Consider the following 20,909-nt stretch of genomic DNA (forward strand, 5'->3'; position numbering starts at 1 on the left):
GATCAGTTTAGTATGCATTAAGTAAAGATTTCAACAGTTTGCACCCCTATAGAAACACAAAGTGAAATATATTGTTTGAGTACTCGTTATAGCATTAAATCTCAATGTACAGCACATTAAGGATAGAGATCCTACATGAGGAGTAAGTGCACAGTGACTCCTGTTGTTGACTTTACCAATTGACACTCCTGTCTATGGCATCAGTAATCTCCCTATGCTCCAGTCATGAGTTTCCAAGGCTATGGAAGCCCTCTGAGTTCTCCGACTCTTATCTTGTTTAGACAAGACAAGGTCATAGTCAAAGTGGAGGTTCTCTCCTCCCTTCAGAGAAAGGTACCTCCTTCTTTGATGACCTGTTCTTTCCACTGGGATCTCACTCGCAGAGATCTTTTGCCAGAGTGTCTTGGCTTTCCATGCCTGAAATACTCTCATGAGCTCTTCAGCCAGCTCTGAATGCCTTTAGGGCTGATTCTGAGGCCAGAGTGCTATTTAGGACATCTGCCATTCTATGAGTCTGCTGAGTATCTCACTTCCCATGTTGGATCACTCTCCCCTTTATTTACTCCATCAGTTAGCATTAGGAGGTACTAGACTTGTCTATGTGCTCCCTTAGACTCCCAGTCCCTTCACCATGACCAGCTGTGAACTGAAACTGATCACCTGGAACAGTGAGATGGCATTGGTACATGCCACCTCGATGGGATTGAATTGGAATCCCCTGGTATGCTTCCAACTCCACCACTTGGGGCAAGTCAGCCTGAGCATGTCCCAAATTATACATCTCTTCCCTCTCCCATTCCCACCACCATGTTCAACAGGGATCACATTTCAGTTAATTTTCAACACTTAAGAATAACTGTGCATCAATTACAGATCTAAACCAGTCATATTAAGTAGAACAGATAAAAAAACTACTAAGAGGGATAATGTATTAAGTTGTTCATTAACATTCAGGGCCATGCTGATCAAGCCACCATTTCCCATAGTGTCCACATCACTCCAACAGGTTTCCCTCTTGGTGTTCAGTCAGTCGTCACCGATCAGGGAGAACATATGGTATTTGTCCCTTTGGGACTGGCTTACTTCACTCAGCATGATGTGTTCCAGATTCCTCCATTTTGTTGCAAATGACTGGATTTCGTTGTTTCTTACTGCGGTATAGTATTCTAAAGAGTACATATCCCATAATTTCTTTATCCAGTCTATCGTTGATGGGCATTTAGGTTGGTTCCAGGTCTTAGCTATTGTGAATTGAGCTGCAATAAACATTAGGGTGCAGACCTCTTTTTTGTTTGCCAATTTAAATTCCTTTGGGTAAATTCCAAGGAGTGGGATGGCTGGGTCGAACGGTAGGGTTATCTTCAGGTTTCTGAGGAATCTCCAGACTGACTTCCATAGTGGCTTGACCAGTTTGCATTCCCACCAACAGTGGGTTAGTGTCCCTTTTTCCCCACATCCTCGCCAGCATCTGTTGTTGGTAGATTTCTGCATGTGAGCCATTCTAACCGGGGTGAGGTGAAACCTCATTGTGGTTTTGATTTGCATTTCCCTGATTGCCAATGACCTTGAACATTTTTTCATGTGCCTGTTGGCCATTTGGATTTCCTCTTTTGAAAAATGTCTATTGAGGTCCTTGGCCCATCTCTTAAGTGGGTTGTTGGTTTTGTTTTTGTGGAGTTTCTTGATCTCTTTGTAGATTCTGGTTATTAACCCTTTATCTGTTGCATAGTTTGCAAATATTTTTTCCCATTCTGTCGGTTGTCTCTTCACTCTCCTGACTGTTTCTTTTGCAGTACAGAAACTTCTCAATTTGATGCAATCCCAATAGTTGATTTTGGCTTTGACTGCCTGTGCCTCCCGGGTCTTTTCCAGAAATTCTTTGCCTGTGCCAATATCTTGAAGGGTTTCTCCAATGTTCTCTAGTAACTTGATGGTGTCAGGTCGTAGATTTAGGTCTTTAATCCATGTTGAGTGGATTTTTGTGTAAGGTGTAAGGTAGGGGTCTTGCTTCATGATTCTGCACGTGGAAATCCAATTTTCCCGGCACCATTTATTGAATAGACCGTCCTTGCTCCAGGAATTAGTTTTAGATCCTTGATCAAATATAAGTTGGCTGTAGATGTTTGGGTTGATTTCTGGTGTTTCAATTCTGTTCCATTGGTCTATCCATCTGTTTCTGTACCAGTACCATGGTGTTTTAATTACAACTGCCCTGTAGTATGTCCTGAAATCTGGTATTGTGATGCCTCCGGCTTTGTTTTTGTTGTACAAGATTGCTTTAGCTATTCGAGGTCTCTTGTGCCTCCATATAAATTTCAGCACCATTTTTTCCAGATCTGAGAAGAAGGTCTTCGGTATCTTGATTGGTATTGCATTGAATCTGTAAATTGCTTTTGGGAGAATGGACATTTTGATGATATTGATTCTTCCAATCCATGAGCATGGAAGATTTTTCCATTTCTTGGTATCCTCTTCTATTTCTTTCTTTAAGGTTTTGTAATTTTCATCGTAGAGATCTTTAACGTCTTTGGTTAAGTTTATTCCAAGGTATTTGATTGTTTTTGTAGCTATTGTGAATGGGATTGATCTTAGAAGTTCTTCCTCAGCCATGGCATTGTCTGTGTATACAAAGGCTGTTGATTTTTGTGCATTGATTTTATACCCTGCTACTTTGCCAAACTCTTCTATGAGTTCCAATAGTCTCTTAGTGGAGTTCTTTGGGTCCCCTAAATACAGAATCATGTCATCTGCAAAGAGGGATAGTTTGAGTTCTTCCTTCCCAATTTGTATCCCTTTAATTTCTTTTTCTTGCCTAATAGCTCTGGCTAGAACCTCCAGAACTATATTGAATAGCAGTGGTGAGAGTGGGCATCCCTGTCTAGTTCCAGATCTCAGTGGAAATGCTTCCAACTTTTCCCCATTCAATAGGATGTTGGCTGTGGGTTTTTCATAGATTGCTTTGATTGTATTGAGGAATGTTCCTTCCAAACCCAGTTTGCTTAGAGTTTTCATCATGAACGGGTGTTGTATTTTATCAAATGCTTTCTCGGCATCTATTGAGATAATCATATGGTTTTTCTTCTGCAGTCTGTTAATGTGGTGTATCACATTGATTGTCTTGCGCACATTAAACCATCCCTGCATACCAGGGATAAATCCCACTTGGTCTGGGTGGATGATCTTTCTGATGTGTTGTTGCATTCTATTGGCGAGAATTTTATTGAGGATTTTTGCATCTATGTTCATCAGGGATATTGGTCTGTAATTCTCTTTCAGTGCTGCATCTTTTTCCGGCTTAGGAATTAAGGTGATGCTGGCTTCATAGAAAGAATTTGGGAGGACTCCCTCTTCTTCGATTGTTCTGAATAGTTTGAGAAGAATTGGAGTTAGTTCTTCTTTAAACGTCTGGTAGAATTCAGCAGTGAATCCATCTGGTCCTGGGCTTTTCTTTGTTGGGAGGGCCTTTATTACTGTTTCAATTTCTGTCTCAGTTATGGGTCTGTTTATGTTTTCGATGTCTTCCTGGTTCAATTTAGGCAGGTTGCATGTGTCCAGGAATCTATCCATTTCTGATAGGTTTCCCTGTTTGCTGGCATACAAGTCCTTGTAGTAATTTCTGATGATTCTTTTTATTTCTGTGGTGTCTGTTGTTACATTTCCTTTTTCATCTCTGATTTTATTGATTTGGGTCTTTTCTCTTCTTTTTTTAGTTAGTTGGGCCAATGGGGTGTCAATTTTGTTTATTTTTTCAAAAAACCAGCTCTTCGTTTGGCTGATTTTTTGTAATGTTTTTCTTGATTCAATCCTGTTGATTTCTTCTCTGATTTTAATTATTTCTCTTCTCCTACTAGATTTGGGTCTGATTTGCTGTAGGTTTTCTAGATCCTTGAGGTGAATTGAAAGCTCATCTATTTGGTGTCTTTCCAATTTCTTGATGTAGGCACCTATTGATATAAATTTTCCTCTTAACACTGCTTTTGCTGTGTCCCATAAGTTTTGGTATGTTGTGCTGTTATCCTCATTTACTTCCAGAAAGTTTTTGATTTCTCGTTTAATTTCTTCTATGACCCATTGTTCATTCAGGAGCATGTTGTTGAATCTCCATGTGTTTGCGTGTGCTCTAGGGATTCCTGAGTTACTAATTTCCAACTTCATTCCTTTATGGTCTGAGAAGCTGCATGGTATGATTCTAATTCTTTTGAATTTTCTGAGCCTTGCTTTATGGCCTAGTATGTGGTCAATCCTAGAGAAGCTTCCATGTACTGCTGAGAAGAATGTAAAATCTTTAGCTGTAGGATTGAAAGTTCTGTATATATCTGTTAGATCCATTTGGGCTATAGTGTCGTTTAAATCTACTGTATCCTTGTTGATCTTCTGTCCGGATGATCTGTCTATTTCTGAGAGTGGAGTATTGAAGTCCCCCAGTACTACTGTATTGGGGTCTAAGTCTCCCTTTAAGTCCGTTAATAAATCTTTTAGATAAACTGGTGCCCTGTAGTTAGGTGCATATACATTGATAATTGTTATATCTTCCTGTTGAATTGATCCCTTAATCATGATAGTGTGTCCCTCTTTGTCTCTCTTAACAGTTTTTGTGGTAAAGTTTATGTTGTCCGATATTAAGATGGCTACGCCCGCTCTTTTTTCATTTCTGTTGGCATGGTATATCTTTTTCCAGCCTTTCACTTTCAGTCTATATGGATCTTTGTTGGAAAGATGTGTTTCTTGTAAGCAGCAAATAGATGGGTTTTGTTCCTTAACCCAATCAGCCAATCGGTGTCTTTTAACTGGACAGTTCAGGCCATTCACATTCAATGTGACTAATGATAAGTGGTAACTTTGCCCTGCCATTTGCCAAAGATAAGTTCTAATATATGCTTTGAATTCCCTGTGATCTTTTGCTGTGAGGTTTCCTTCCTTGGTTTCCTTCCTTTACCTTCTTTCATATTGATGACCGTGTTTCTGTGTTTCTGTGTGTAACACATCTTTAAGCATCTTTTGCAGGGCTGGACGAGTGGCAACAAATTCTTTCAATTTCTGTTTGCAATGAAAAGTCTTTATTTCACCTTCATTCACAAATGAGAGCTTGGCAGGATATAATATTCTGGGCTGGCAGTTGTTCTCTCTTAGTACCTGGGCTATATCTCGCCATTCCCTCCTAGCTTTTAGAGTTTCTGATGAGAAGTCAGCTGTGAGTCTGATTGGAGATCCTCTGAGAGTAATCTGACGTTTCTCTCTTGCACATTTTAGGATCTTTTCTTTATGTTTCACTGTGGAGAGTTTAATTACAACGTGTCGTGGTGAGGATCTCTTTTGGTCGTGTTTATTAGGGGTTCTGTGGGCTTCCTGTACTAGGATTTCTCTGTCCTTCTCCAAACCTGGGAAATTTTCTGCTAATATCTCACTAAAAAGGCCTTCTAATCCTTTCTCCCTCTCCATGCCTTCAGGAACTCCTAGAACCCGAATGTTGGGTTTTTTAATAGTATCCTGAAGATTCCCGACAATATGTTTCAGATTTCTAATTTCCTCTTCTTTTCTTTGGTCTGACTGTATCCTTTCCTGTTCTCTGTCTTCTAAGTCCGATATTCTCTCTTCTGCTTCACCCATTCTGTTTGTAAGGCTCTCTATTGTGTTTTTCATTTGATCTATTGAATTCTTCACTTCAGTCACTATCACAGTTTCCTGTTGTACTAGTTGTTTTGTTTCATTTTGATTCCTCCTTAATATTTCATTTTCACGAGAGAGATTTTCTATCTTGTCCATTAAGGATTTGTGTAGTTCCAGAATTTGTTTTTGAGAACTTCTTAATGTTCTTATCAATTTTTTGAGATCTGCTTCTTGCATTACTTCTATGTCATCATCTTCATAATCTTGAATTGGGGTGTCTTTTTCATTTGAGGGCGTCATGGTGACTTCCTTGTTTTTATTACCTCGGTTTTTGCGTTTGTTATTTGGCATATTGGAGATATTTGGTTTCTTCACTGTGGTGCTTTTTCTTGTTATACTATGACTCTAGATTAAGTGGACTATCTGTTTTTGATGGAGCCTTAGGGCTTGAGATGGGTGTGGCCTGAGAGCTCTGTTTGTTGTGCCAAAGGTGACACTCCCAGGTTAGGCGTGGTAAATCTCTCTCTCTCTCTTTTTTTTTTTTTGATTCAAAAGGGAAGTAATTCCGCACAGCTGAACGAAGTTGGAGGTAGTTAGCAGGCAAATGATATACCCACAGGAGCCAGAGATCGGAAGCTCTTTCCCAAGATCCCCACAGGGAATCTGTTCAGCCCTCAGAGTGGGCTCAAATTCTCCTTCAGCCTCCCACTGGGTTGCCAAAGTTACGGAATTGTAGCGTCTCTGGAGAGTGCTCACGTGAATTCCGTGAGTTCTCTCCCCCACCGTCTCTTTTTTCACAGTCTCAGTTCAGTAGCACCACAAATTTACTAGCTCCTAATCTCCTGTTAATTCGCCCCGCACAGAGTCAGGTTTTTCTGCTAGGCTCAGGGCCGGTGCAGACCTGAGGTCGCTCTGCTTATGACGTATGTCCAAGATGGCGCCTGCTCTTTGTCTTGCTCGCCCTTGAGAGGTGAGCGGAGAGAGAGAAACCCGTGTCCGTACTAGTCACCCTTTTTTTTTTTCTCTCTCTCTCTCTCTCTTCCAGTTAGCCTTGTGAACTTCCCCCCCCGGGGGTCGTTCCCTCTAGTCTCCTCTCTCCGCTTGCCTGCCGGTGTCTCGGGCTATTGAGGTTCGGCTCACCTCGCGTTCCAGCGCTGGTGTGTTGAGTCTGCCGCTGATGTCCCGAACTGTGGGCTACCACGCTCTCCACGCAGGTCCGCTGTGAGTCACGCGTTCCGGAAGAGTTTCTTCTGCTGTTTCCTCCCCTACTCTTCCTTGAACCTGCAGTATCTCCACTTTTATTAAACTATCTCTCCCCAGACTATCAGTGTGCTCCCTTCCTATTCCGCCATCTTGCCAGAAGCCCTAGCAAATTGACCTTTAAGGATTAGAAATCCATAGGCAACACAACCAAGATGAGATTCTGTGTTTTGGAAAATGACATGGAATGCTTCTGCTGAGGTGACAGATTCTAATTCCCTCCAAATGGAGTGTGAGTGCGATTTTGAGGTGAATTCAATCAGAATTCCAAAGTCAGTCTGTGGAAGGGGGGGATGAATCTGGAAAAAGCCAGTTTCTTTGTGTCTAAATCCTGCCAAATATCAGAAAGGACTCTTGCATTTCTTTGGCTTTTTCACATTTCCCTTATTTATCATGGTTTGTAATGAATTTTCTGATGTGAGCTTTGGTTTTGAGGCTGGCATATTGAGTTCAGGGCACAAGAGGAAGGTTCTTTTTCAATCAGGGCACAGCTGTTGGCTTGCTCCACTTCTGGCTTGCTGTCATTGTTTTGGGTGCCTCAGCCGATTTGTGGTTTCTTGAGTGCCAATTTCCTAAATGTTTTCTGGGTCTGAGTCGGTTTTGCCTTCTTATTCCAAATTTTGTATTCTGATGCAATACAAGCAAGATTTTGGAGAGTAGCCATTAGGAAAGAAAAAAAAAAAAAAACAAAACACTGCGCATTGCCCTTTCAGGATTAGAAATCTACAGGCAACACGACCAAGATGAGTTTCTGTGTTTTGGAAAATGACATGTAACCCTTCTGCTGAGGGGACAGATTCTAATTCCCTCCAAAATGAGTGTGAGTGCGATTTTGAGGTGAATTCAATCAGAATTCCAGAGTCAGTCTGTGGAAGGGGGGGATGAATCTGGAAACAGCCAGTTTCTTTGTGTCTAAATCCAGCCAAATATCAAAAAGGACTCTTGCATTTCTTTGACTTTTTCACATTTCCCTTATTTATCATGGTTTGTAATGAATTTTCTGATGTGAGCTTTGGTTTTGAGGCTGCAATTTAGAGTTCAGGGCACCAGAGGAATGGTCTTTTTCAAACAGGGCACAGCTGTTGGTGTGCTCCAATTCTGGCTATTGTCTTTGTTTTGGGTGCCTCAGCTGAAATTTGGTTTCTTGAGTTTCACTGCGATTGTCAGGTTCATTCAGTCAGAATTCCACAGGCAGTCAGCTGGAGGGGTGGATGAATCTGGGAACAGCCGGTTTCCTTGCAACTAAATCAAACCCAATATCATTATGGATTCTTGCATTTCTTTAGCTTTTTCACTTTTTTCTTATTTATCATGGTTTGTAATGAATTTTCTGATGTGAGCTTTGGTTTTGAGGCTGCAATATGAAGTTCAGGGCACAAGAGGATGGTTCTTTTTCAATCAGGGCACAGCTGTTGGCTTGCTCCACTTCTGGCTTGCTGTCATTGTTTTGAGTGCCTCAGCCGATTTGTGGTTTCTTGAGTGGCAATTTCCCAAATGTTTTCAGGGTCTGAGTTGGCTTTGCCTTCTTCCTTCCCAAATTTTGTATTCTGATGCAATGCAAAGAAGAGTTTGTATAGAGTAGCCATTATGAAATAAAAAAACACAACAAATAGGCATTTGAAGATTAGAAATCTACAGGTAACATGACCAAGGTGAGTTTTTGTGTTTTGGAAAAAAAAATGGAACATTTTGGCTGAGGTGACAGATATTAACTGCCTCCAAACTGAGTTTCACTGTGATTTTCAGGTTAATTCAGTCAGAATTCCACAGGAAGTCAGCTGGAGGGGTGGATGAATCCGTGAACAGCCGGTTGCCTAGCGACTAAATCAAGCCCTATATCATTATGGATTCTTGCATTTCTTTGGCTTTTTTTCTATTTTTCTTATTTATCATGGTTTGTAATGAATTTTCTGATGTGAGCTTTGGTTTTGAGGCTGGCATATTGAGTTCAGGGCACAAGAGGAAGGTTCTTTTTTAATCAGGGCACAGCTGTTGGCTTGCTCCACTTCTGGCTTGCTGTCATTGTTTTGGGAGCCTCAGCTGATTTGCGGTTTCTTGTGTGGCAATTTCCCAAATGTTTTCGGGGTCTGAGTTGGTTTTGCCTTCTTCCTTCCCAAATTTTGTATTCTGATGCAATACAAGCAAGATTTTGGACAGAGTAGCCATTATGAAAGAAAAAAAAAAAAAACAGCAAATTGACCTTTAAGGATTAGAAATCCATAGGCAACACAACCAAGATGAGTTTCTGTGTTTTGGAAAATGACATGTAACCCTTCTGCTGAGGGGACAGATTCTAATTCCCTCCAAAATGAGTGTGAGTGCGATTTTGAGGTGAATTCAATCAGAATTCCAGAGTCAGTCTGTGGAAGGGGGGGATGAATCTGGAAACAGCCAGTTTCTTTGTGTCTAAATCCTGCCAAATATCAAAAAGGACTCTTGCATTTCTTTGACTTTTTCACATTTCCCTTATTTATCATGGTTTGTAATGAATTTTCTGATGTGAGCTTTGGTTTTGAGGCTGGCATATTGAGTTCAGGGCACAAGAGGAAGGTTCTTTTTCAATCAGGGCACAGCTGTTGGTGTGCTCCAATTCTGGCTTGCTGTCATTGTTTTGGGTGCCTCAGCCGATTTGTGGTTTCTTGTGTGGCAATTTACTAAATGTTTTCGTGGTCTGAGTCGGTTTTGCCTTCTTATTCCCAAATTTTGTATTCTGATGCAATACAAGCAAGCTTTTGGACAGAGTAGCCATTATGAAATAAAAAAAAAAAAACACAGCGCATTGACCTTTCAGGATTAGAAATCTACAGGCAACACGACCAAGATGAGTTTCTGTGTTTTGGAAAATGACATGGAACGCTTCTGCTGAGGGGACAGATTCTAATTCCCTCCAAATGGAGTGTGAGTGCGATTTTGAGGTGAATTCAATCAGAATTCCAAAGTCAGTCTGTGGAAGGGGGGGATGAATCTGAAAACAGCCAGTTTCTTTGTGTCTACATCCAGCCAAATATCAAAAAGGACTCTTGCATTTCTTTGGCTTTTTCACATTTCCCTTATTTATCATGGTTTGTAATGAATTTTCTGATGTGAGCTTTGGTTTTGAGGCTGGAATATGGAGTTCAGGGCACCTGAGGAATGGTCTTTTTCAAACAGGGCACAGCTGTTGGTGTGCTCCAATTCTGGCTATTGTCTTTGTTTTGGGTGCCTCAGCTGAAATTTGGTTTCTTGAGTTTCACTGGGATTGTCAGGTTCATTCAGTCAGAATTCCACAGGCAGTCAGCTTTAGTGGTGGATGAATCTGGGAACAGCCGGTCTCCTTGCAACTAAATCAAACCCAATATCATTATGGATTCTTGCATTTCTTTGGATTTTTCTCTTTATTCTTATTTATCATGGTTTGTAATGAATTTTCTGATGTGAGCTTTGGTTTTGAGGGTGCAATATGGAGTTCAGGGCACAAGAGGAAGGTTCTTTTTCAATCAGGGCACAGCTGTTGGCTTGCTCCACTTCTGGCTTGCTGTCATTGTTTTGAGTGCCTCAGCCGATTTGTGGTTTCTTGTGTGGCAATTTCCCAAATGTTTTCAGGGTCTGAGTTGGCTTTGCCTTCTTCCTTCCCAAATTTTGTATTCTGATGCAATGCAAAGAAGAGTTTGTACAGAATACCCATTATGAAATAAAAAACACAACAAATAGGCGTTTGAAGTTTAGAAATCTGCAGGTAACATGACCAAGGTGAGTTTTTGTGTTTATGAAAATAAAATGGAACACTTTGGCTGAGGTGACAGATATTAATTGCCTCCAAACTGAGTTTCACTGTGATTTTCAGGTTAATTCAGTCAGAATTCCACAGGCAGTCAGCTGGAGGGGTGGATGAATCTGGGAACAGCCAGTTGCCTAGCGACTAAATCAAGCCCTATATCATTATGGATTCTTGCATTTCTTTGGCTTTTTTTCTATTTTTCTTATTTATCATGGTTTGTAATGAATTTTCTGATGTGAGCTTTGGTTTTGAGGCTGGCATATTGAGTTCAGGGCACAAGAGGAAGGTTCTTTTTCAATCAGGGCACAGCTGTTGGCTTGCTCCACTTCTGGCTTGCTGTCATTGTTTTGGGTGCCTCAGCTGATTTGTGGTTTCTTGAGTGCCAATTTCCTAAATGTTTTCTGGGTCTGAGTTGGTTTTGCCTTCTTCCTTCCCAAATTTTGTATTCTGATGCAATACAAGCAAGATTTTGGACAGAGTAGCCATTATGAAAGAAAAAAAAAAACACAGCAAATTGACCTTTCAGGATTAGAAATCCATAGGCAACACAAGCAAGATGAGATTCTGTGATTTGGAAAATGACATGGAACGCTTCCGCTGAGCGGACAGATTCTAATTCCCTCCAAATGGAGTGTGAGTGCGATTTTGAGGTGAATTCAATCAGAAATCCAAAGTCAGTCTGTGGAAGGGGGGGAAGAATCTGGAAAAAGCCAGTTTCTTTGTGTCTAAATCCTGCCAAATATCAGAAAGGACTCTTGCATTTCTTTGGCTTTTTCATATTTCCCTTATTTATCATGGTTTGTAATGAATTTTCTGATGTGAGCTTTGGTTTTGAGGCTGGCATATTGAGTTCAGGGCACAAGAGGAAGGTTCTTTTTCAATCAGGGCACAGCTGTTGGCTTGCTCCAATTCTGTCTTGCTGTCATTGTTTTGGGTGCCTCAGCCGATTTGTGGTTTCTTGAGTGGCAATATCCTAAATGTTTTCTGGGTCTGAGTCGGTTTTGCCTTCTTTTTCCCAAATTTTGTATTCTGATGCAATACAAGCAAGATTTTGGAGAGTAGCCATTATGAAAGAAAAAAAAAAACACAGCGCATTGACCTATCAGGATTAGAAATCTATAGGCAACACGACCAAGATGAGTTTCTGTGTTTTGGAAAATGACATGGAACGCTTCTGCTGAGGGGACAGATTCTAATTCCCTCCAAATGGAGTGTGAGTGCGATTTTGAGGTGAATTCAATCAGAATTCCAAAGTCAGTCTGTGGAAGGGGGGGATGAATCTGAAAACAGCCAGTTTCTTTGTGTCTACATCCAGCCAAATATCACAAAGGACTCTTGCATTTCTTTGGCTTTTTCACATTTCCCTTATTTATCATGGTTTGTAATGAATTTTCTGATGTGAGCTTTGGTTTTGAGGCTGGAATATGGAGTTCAGGGCACCTGAGGAATGGTCTTTTTCAAACAGGGCACAGCTGTTGGTGTGCTCCAATTCTGGCTATTGTCTTTGTTTTGGGTGCCTCAGCTGAAATTTGGTTTCTTGAGTTTCACTGGGATTGTCAGGTTCATTCAGTCAGAATTCCACAGGCAGTCAGCTTTAGTGGTGGATGAATCTGGGAACAGCCGGTTTCCTTGCAACTAAATCAAACCCAATATCATTATGGATTCTTGCATTTCTTTGGATTTTTCTCTTGATTCTTATTTATCATGGTTTGTAATGAATTTTCTGATGTGAGCTTTGGTTTTGAGGCTGCAATATGGAGTTCAGGGCACAAGAGGATGGTTCTTTTTCAATCAGGGCACAGCTGTTGGCTTGCTCCACTTCTGTCTTGCTGTCATTGTTTTGAGTGCCTCAGCCGATTTGTGGTTTCTTGTGTGGCAATTTCCCAAATGTTTTCGGGGTCTGAGTTGGCTTTGCCTTCTTCCTTCCCAAATTTTGTATTCTGATGCAATGCAAAGAAGAGTTTGTACAGAATACCCATTATGAAATAAAAAATACAACAAATAGGCGTTTGAAGTTTAGAAATCTACAGGTAACATGACCAAGGTGAGGTTTTGTGTTTATGAAAATAAAATGGAACACTTTGGCTGAGGTGACAGATATTAATTGCCTCCAAACTGAGTTTCACTGTGATTTTCAGGTTAATTCAGTCAGAATTCCACAGGCTGTCAGCTGGAGGGGTGGATGAATCCGGGAACAGCCGGTTTCCTAGCGACTAAATCAAGCCCTATATCATTATGGATTCTTGCATTTCTTTGGCTTTTTCTCTTTTTTCTTATTTATCATGGTTTGTAATGAATTTTCTGATGTGAGCTTTGGTTTTGAGGCTGGCATATTGAGTTCAGGGCACAAGAGGAAGGTTCTTTTTCAATCAGGGCACAGCTGTTGGCTTGCTCCACTTCTGGCTTGCTGTCATTGTTTTGGATGCCTCAGCTGATTTGTGGTTTCTTGTGTGGCAATTTCCTAAATGTTTTCTGGGTCTGAGTCGGTTTTGCCTTCTTCCTTCCCAAATTTTGTATTCTGATGCTATACAAGCAAGATTTTGGACAGAGTAGCCATTATGAAAGAAAAAAAAAAAACACAGCAAATTGACCTTTCAGGATTAGAAATCCATAGGCAACACAAGCAAGATGAGATTCTGTGTTTTGGAAAATGACAGGGAATGCTTCTGCTGAGGTGACAGATTCTAATTCCCTCCAAATGGAGTGTGAGAGCGATTTTGAGGTGAATTCAATCAGAATTCCAGAGTCTGTCTGTGGAAGAGGGGGATGAATCTGGAAAAAGCCAGTTTCTTTGTGTCTAAATCCTGCCAAATATCACAAAGGACTCTTGGATTTCTTTGGCTTTTTCACATTTCCCTTATTTATCATGGTTTGTAATGAATTTTCTGATGTCAGCTTTGGTTTTGAGGCTGGCATATTGAGTTCAGGGCACAAGAGGAAGGTTCTTTTTCAATCAGGGCACAGCCATTGGCTTGCTCCACTTCTGGCTTGCTGTCATTGTTTTGGGTGCCTCAGCTGATTTGTGGTTTCTTGTGTGGCAATTTCCTAAATGTTTTCTGGGTCTGAGTCGGTTTTGCCTATTTATTCCCAAATTTTGTATTCTGATGCAATACAAGCAAGATTTTGGAGAGTAGCCATTATGAAAGAAAAAAAAAAAAAAACACAGCGCATTGCCCTTTCAGGATTAGAAATCTACAGGCAACACGACCAAGATGAGTTTCTGTGTTTTGGAAAATGACATGGAACGCTTCTGCTGAGGGGACAGATTCTAATTCCCTCCAAAATGAGTGTGAGTGCGATTTTGAGGTGAATTCAATCAGAATTCCAGAGTCAGTCTGTGGAAGGGGGGGATGAATCTGGAAACAGCCAGTTTCTTTGTGTCTAAATCCTGCCAAATATCACAAAGGACTCTTGCATTTCTTTGGCTTTTTCACATTTCCCTTATTTATCATGGTTTGTAATGAATTTTCTGATGTGAGCTTTGGTTCTGAGGCTGTAATATAGAGTTCAGGGCACCGGAGGAATGGTCTTTTTCAAACAGGGCACAGCTGTTGGTGTGCTCCAATTCTGGCTATTGTCTTTGTTTTGGGTGCCTCAGCTGAAATTTGGTTTCTTGAGTTTCACTGCGATTGTCAGGTTAATTCAGTCAGAATTCCACAGGCAGTCAGCTTTAGTGTTGGATAAATCTGGGAACAGCCGGTTTCCTTGCAACTAAAAAAAACCCAATATCATTATGGATTCTTGCATTTCTTTGGCTTTTTCTCTTTTTTCTTATTTATCATGGTTTCTAATGAATTTTCTGATGTGAGCTTTGGTTTTGAGGCTGCAATATGGAGTTCAGGGCACAAGAGGATGGTTCTTTTTCAATCAGGGCACAGCTGTTGGCTTGCTCCACTTCTGTCTTGCTGTCATTGTTTTGAGTGCCTCAGCCGATTTGTGGTTTCTTGTGTGGCAATTTCCCAAATGTTTTCTGGTCTGAGTTGGCTTTGCCTTCTTCCTTCCCAAATTTTGTATTCTGATGCAATGCAAAGAAGAGTTTGTGTAGAGTAGCCATTATGAAATAAAAAACAAAACAAATAGGCATTTGAAGCTTAGAAATCTACAGGTAAAATGACCAAGGTGAGTTTTTTTGTTTTGGAAAAATAAGTGGAACACTTTGGCTGAGGTGACAGATATTAATTGCCTCCAAACTGAGTTTCACTGTGATTTTCAGGTTAATTCAGTCAGAATTCCACAGGCAGTCAGCTGGAGGGGTGGATGAATCTGGGAACAGCCGGTTTCCTTGCAACTAAATCAAACCCAATATCATTATGGATTCTTGCATTTCTTTGGCTTTGTTCTCTTTTTTCTTATTTATCATGGTTTGTAATGAATTTTCTGATGTGAGCTTTGGTTTTGAGGCTGGCATATTGAGTTCAGGGCACAAGAGGAAGGTTCTTTTTCAATCAGGGCACAGCTGTTGGCTTGCTCCACTTCTGTCTTGCTGTCATTGTTTTGGGTGCCTCAGCCGATTTGTGGTTTGTTGAGTGCCAATTTCCTAAATGTTTTCTGAGTCTGAGTCGGTTTTGCCTTCTTATTCCCAAATTTTGTATTCTGATGCAATACAAGCAAGATTTTGGAGAGTAGCCATTATGAAAGAAAAAAAAAAAAAACACAGCTCATTGCCCTTTCAGGATTAGAAATCTACAGGCAACACGACCAAGATGAGTTTCTGTGTTTTGGAAAATGACATGGAACGCTTCTGCTGAGGGGACAGATTCTAATTCCCTCCAAAATGAGTGTGAGTGCGATTTTGAGGTGAATTCCATCAGAATTCCAGAGTCAGTCTGTGGAAGAGGGGGATGAATCTGGAAACAGCCAGTTTCTTTGTGTCTAAATCCAGCCAAATATCAAAAAGGACTCTTGCATTTCTTTGGCTTTTTCACATTTCCCTTATTTATCATGCTTTGTAATGAATTTTCTGATGTGAGCTTTGGTTTTGAGGCTGCAATATAGAGTTCAGGGCACCAGAGGAATGGTCTTTTTCAAACAGGACACAGCTGTTTGTGTGCTCCAATTCTGGCTATTTTCTTTGATTTGGGTGCCTCAGCTGAAATTTGGTTTCTTGAGTTTCACTGTGATTGTCAGGTTAATTCAGTCAGAATTCCACAGGCAGTCAGCTTTAGTGGTGGATGAATCTGGGAACAGCCGGTTTCCTTGAAACTAAATCAAACCCAATATCATTATGGATTCTTGCATTTCTTTGGCTTTGTTCTCTTTTTTCTTATTTATCATGGTTTCTAATGAATTTTCTGATGTGAGCTTTGGTTTTGAGGCTGCAATATGGAGTTCAGGGCACAAGAGGATGGTTCTTTTTCAATCAGGGCACAGCTGTTGGCTTGCTCCACTTCTGTCTTGCTGTCATTGTTTTGAGTGCCTCAGCCGATTTGTGGTTTCTTGTGTGGCAATTTCCCAAATGTTTTCTGGTCTGAGTTGGCTTTGCCTTCTTCCTTCCCAAATTTTGTATTCTGATGCAATGCAAAGAAGAGTTTGTGTAGAGTAGCCATTATGAAATAAAAAAACACAACAAATAGGCATTTGAAGCTTAGAAATCTACAGGTAAAATGACCATGGTGAGTTTTTTTGTTTTGGAAAAATAAGTGGAACACTTTGGCTGAGGTGACAGATATTAATTGCCTCCAAACTGAGTTTCACTGTGATTTTCAGGTTAATTCAGTCAGAATTCCAGAGGCAGTCAGCTGGAGGGGTGGATGAATCTGGGAACAGCCGGTTTCCTTGCAACTAAATCAAACCCAATATCATTATGGATTCTTGCATTTCTTTGGCTTTTTCTCATTTTTCTTCTTTATCATGGTTTGTAATGAATTTTCTGATGTGAGCTTTGGTTTTGAGGCTGGCATATTGAGTTCAGGGCACAAGAGGAAGGTTCTTTTTCAATCAGGGCACAGCTGTTGGCTTGCTCCACTTCTGTCTTGCTGTCATTGTTTTGGGTGCCTCAGCCGATTTGTGGTTTCTTGAGTGGCAATTTCCTAAATGTTTTCGGGGTCTGAGTCGGTTTTGCCTTCTTATTCCCAAATTTTGTATTCTGATGCAATACAAGCAAGATTTTGGAGAGTAGCCATTATGAAAGAAAAAAAAAAAAAACACAGCGCATTGCCCTTTCAGGATTAGAAATCTACAGGCAACACGACCAAGATGAGTTTCTGTGTTTTGGAAAATGACATGGAACGCTTCTGCTGAGGGGACAGATTCTAATTCCCTCCAAAATGAGTGTGAGTGCGATTTTGAGGTGAATTCAATCAGAATTCCAGAGTCAGTCTGTGGAAGGGGGGGATGAATCTGGAAACAGCCAGTTTCTTTGTGTCTAAATCCAGCCAAATATCAAAAAGGACTCTTGCATTTCTTTGGCTTTTTCACATTTCCCTTATTTATCATGCTTTGTAATGAATTTTCTGATGTGAGCTTTGGTTTTGAGGCTGCAATATAGAGTTCAGGGCACCAGAGGAATGGTCTTTTTCAAACAGGACACAGCTGTTTGTGTGCTCCAATTCTGGCTATTTTCGTTGATTTGGGTGCCTCAGCTGAAATTTGGTTTCTTGAGTTTCACTGTGATTTTCAGGTTAATTCAGTCAGAATTCCACAGGCAGTCAGCTTTAGTGGTGGATGAATCTGGGAACAGCCGGTTTCCTTGCAACTAAATCAAACCCAATATCATTATGGATTCTTGCATTTCTTTGGCTTTGTTCTCTTTTTTCTTATTTATCATGGTTTGTAATGAATTTTCTGATGTGAGCTTTGGTTTTGAGGCTGGCATATTGAGTTCAGGGCACAAGAGGAAGGTTCTTTTTCAATCAGGGCACAGCTGTTGGCTTGCTCCACTTCTGTCTTGCTGTCATTGTTTTGGGTGCCTCAGCCGATTTGTGGTTTGTTGAGTGCCAATTTCCTAAATGTTTTCTGAGTCTGAGTCGGTTTTGCCTTCTTATTCCCAAATTTTGTATTCTGATGCAATACAAGCAAGATTTTGGAGAGTAGCCATTATGAAAGAAAAAAAAAAAAACACAGCTCATTGCCCTTTCAGGATTAGAAATCTACAGGCAACACGACCAAGATGAGTTTCTGTGTTTTGGAAAATGACATGGAACGCTTCTGCTGAGGGGACAGATTCTAATTCCCTCCAAAATGAGTGTGAGTGCGATTTTGAGGTGAATTCAATCAGAATTCCAGAGTCAGTCTGTGGAAGGGGGGGATGAATCTGGAAACAGCCAGTTTCTTTGTGTCTAAATCCTGCCAAATATCACAAAGGACTCTTGCATTTCTTTGGCTTTTTCACATTTCCCTTATTTATCATGCTTTGTAATGAATTTTCTTATGTGAGCTTTGGTTTTGAGGCTGCAATATAGAGTTCAGGGCACTGGAGGAATGGTCTTTTTCAAACAGGGCACAGCTGTTGGTGTGCTCCAATCCTGGCTATTGTCTTTGTTTTGGGTGCCTCAGCTGAAATTTGTTTTCTTGAGTTTCACTGGGATTTTCAGGTTAATTCAGTCAGAATTCCACAGGCAGTCAGCTGTAGGGGTGGATGAATCTGGGAACAGCCGGTTTCCTTGCAACTAAATCAAACCCAATATCATTATGGATTCTTGCATTTCTTTGGCTTTTTCTCTTTTTTCTTATTTATCATGATTTCTAATGAATTTTCTGATGTGAGCTTTGGTTTTGAGGCTGGCATATTGAGTTCAGGGCACAAGAGGAAGGTTCTTTTTCAATCAGGGCACAGCTGTTGGCTTGCCCCAATTCCGGCTTGCTGTCATTGTTTTGGGTGCCTCAGCTGATTTGTGGTTTCTTGTGTGGCAATTTCCTAAATGTTTTCAGGGTCTGAGTTGGTTTTGCCTTCTTCCTTCCCAAATTTTGTATTCTGATGCAATACAAGGAAGATTTTGGACAGAGTAGCCATTATAAAAGAAAAAAAAAACACAGCAAATTGACCTTTCAGGATTAGAAATCCATAGGCAACACAACCAAGATGAGATTCTGTGTTTTGGAAAATGACAGGGAACGCTTCTGCTGAGGTGACAGATTCTAATTCCCTCCAAATGGAGTGTGAGAGCGATTTTGAGGTGAATTCAATCAGAATTCCAGAGTCTGTCTGTGGAAGGGGGGGATGAATCTGGAAACAGCCAGTTTCTTTGTGTCTAAATCCAGCCAAATATCAAAAAGGACTCTTGCATTTCTTTGCCTTTTTCACATTTCCCTTATTTATCATGCTTTGTAATGAATTTTCTTATGTGAGCTTTGGTTTTGAGGCTGCAATATAGAGTTCAGGGCACTGGAGGAATGGTCTTTTTCAAACAGGGCACAGCTGTTGGTGTGCTCCAATTCTGGCTATTGTCTTTGTTTTGGGTGCCTCAGCTGAAATTTGGTTTCTTGAGTTTCACTGGGATTGTCAGGTTAATTCAGTCAGAATTCCACAGGCAGTCAGCTTTAGTGGTGGATGAATCTGGGAACAGCCAGTTTCCTTGCAACTAAATCAAACCCAATATCATTATGGATTCTTGCATTTCTTTGGCTTTTTCACTTTTTTCTTATTTATCATGGTTTGTAATGAATTTTCTGATGTGAGCTTTGGTTTTGAGGCTGCAATATGGAGTTCAGGGCACAAGAGGAAGGTTCTTTTTCAATCAGGGCACAGCTGTTGGCTTGTCCACTTCTGGCTTGCTGTCATTGTTTTGAGTGCCTGAGCCGATTTGTGGTTTCTTGTGTGGCAATTTCCCAAATGTTTTCAGGGTCTGAGTTGGCTTTGCCTTCTTCCTTCCCAAATTTAGTATTCTGATGAAATGCAAAGAAGAGTTTGGACAGAGTAGCCATTATGAAATAAAAAAACACAACAAATAGGCATTTGAAGCTTAGAAATCTACAGGAAACATGACCAAGGTGAGTTTTTGTGTTTTGGAAAAAAAAATGGAACACTTTGGCTGAGGTGACAGATATTAATTGCCTCCAAACTGAGTTTCACTGTGATTTTCAGGTTAATTCAGTCAGAATTCCACAGGCAGTCAGCTGGAGGGGTGGATGAATCTGGGAACAGCCGGTTGCCTAGCGACTAAATCAAGCCCTATATCATTATGGATTCTTGCATTTCTTTGGCTTTTTTCTCTTTTTTCTTATTTATCATGGTTTGTAATGAATTTTCTGATGTGAGCTTTGGTTTTGAGGCTGGCGTATTGAGTTCAGGGCACAAGAGGAAGGTTCTTTTTCAATCAGGGCACAGCTGTTGGCTTGCTCCAATTCTGGCTTGCTGTCATTATTTTGGGTGCCTCAGCCGATTAGTGGTTTCTTGAGTGGCAATTTCCTAAATGCTTTCTGGGTCTGAGTCGGTTTTGCCTTCTTATTCCCAAATTTTGTATTCTGATGCAATACAAGCAAGATTTTGGACAGAGTAGCCATTATGAAAGAAAAAAAAAAAAAACACAGCAAATTGACCTTTCAGGATTAGAAATCCATAGGCAACACAAGCAAGATGAGATTCTGTGTTTTGGAAAATGACATGGAACGCTTCTGCTGAGGGGACAGATTCTAATTCCCTCCAAATGGAGTGTGAGAGCGATTTTGAGGTGAATTCAATCAGAATTCCAAAGTCAGTCTGTGGAACGGGGGGATGAATCTGGAAACCGCCAGTTTCTTTGTGTCTAAATCCTGCCAAATATCACAAAGGACTCTTGCATTTCTTTGGCTTTTTCACATTTCCCTTATTTATCATGGTTTGTAATGAATTTTCTGATGTGAGCTTTGGTTTTGAGGCTGGCATATTGAGTTCAGGGCACAAGAGGAAGGTTGTTTTTCAATCAGGGCACAGCTGTTGGCTTGCTCCACTTCTGGCTTGCTGTCATTGTTTTGGGTGTCCCAGCCGATTTGTGGTTTCTTGAGTGCCAATTTCCTAAATGTTTTCTGGGTCTGAGTCGGTTTTGCCTTCTTATTCCCAAATTTTGTATTCTGATGCAATACAAGCAAGATTTTGGAGAGTAGCCATTATGAAAGAAAGAAAAAAAAAAAAAACACAGCGCATTGCCCTTTCAGGATTAGAAATCTACAGGCAACACGACCAAGATGAGTTTCTGTGTTTTGGAAAATGACATAGAACGCTTCTGCTGAGGGGACAGATTCTAATTCCCTTCCAAATGAGTGTGAGTGTGATTTTGAGGTGAATTCAATCAGAATTCCAAAGTCAGTCTGTGGAAGGGGGGGATGAATCTGGAAACAGCCAGTTTCTTTGTGTCTAAATCCTGCCAAA

Source organism: Oryctolagus cuniculus, chromosome 18 (assembly GCF_051225735.1).
Source record: "Oryctolagus cuniculus isolate XC-2025 breed Fujian yellow rabbit chromosome 18, ASM5122573v1, whole genome shotgun sequence".
Classification (NCBI taxonomy): Eukaryota; Metazoa; Chordata; class Mammalia; order Lagomorpha; family Leporidae; genus Oryctolagus; species Oryctolagus cuniculus.